The sequence below is a fragment of the Capsicum annuum genome, unplaced genomic scaffold (genome assembly GCF_002878395.1).
Source record: "Capsicum annuum cultivar UCD-10X-F1 unplaced genomic scaffold, UCD10Xv1.1 ctg40148, whole genome shotgun sequence".
NCBI lineage: Eukaryota > Viridiplantae > Streptophyta > Magnoliopsida > Solanales > Solanaceae > Capsicum > Capsicum annuum.
This window is the reverse complement of record NW_025847423.1, coordinates 1-406: the sequence shown is the minus strand read 5'-3', so window position 1 is coordinate 406 and position 406 is coordinate 1.

Below are 406 nucleotides of genomic sequence, written 5' to 3'. Positions count from 1 at the left end.
ATAATTTGTTCACTTTTATTTGTCATTATACTAAAAATAGATATAAAGAAGAAATATAGATAAGATGCCATGACACCTTAATTTTTTTTATTTTTTATATAATCTACTAAATAAATAAATTACTAAAAACTTCATAAAATAAATCAAAACTATCCTTAAAATAGATCTTTTGCAATAGAACCCAATTCACCATTTGCTTAAGACAATTCACACAAGAGAAATTATATAACATAATCGTAATGATAATTAATTTCTTTTTATGTACTATGTAGTTGTAACTGTAAAATTAATGTCAATGAAAAAAAAAAAGTGAACGTAATAAAGACTAATAATTATAATGAATGACTAGAATAGTAACGAAAAAGAGAAATGATCTTTTATTTTTTTCTCATTCATAAGACTATAA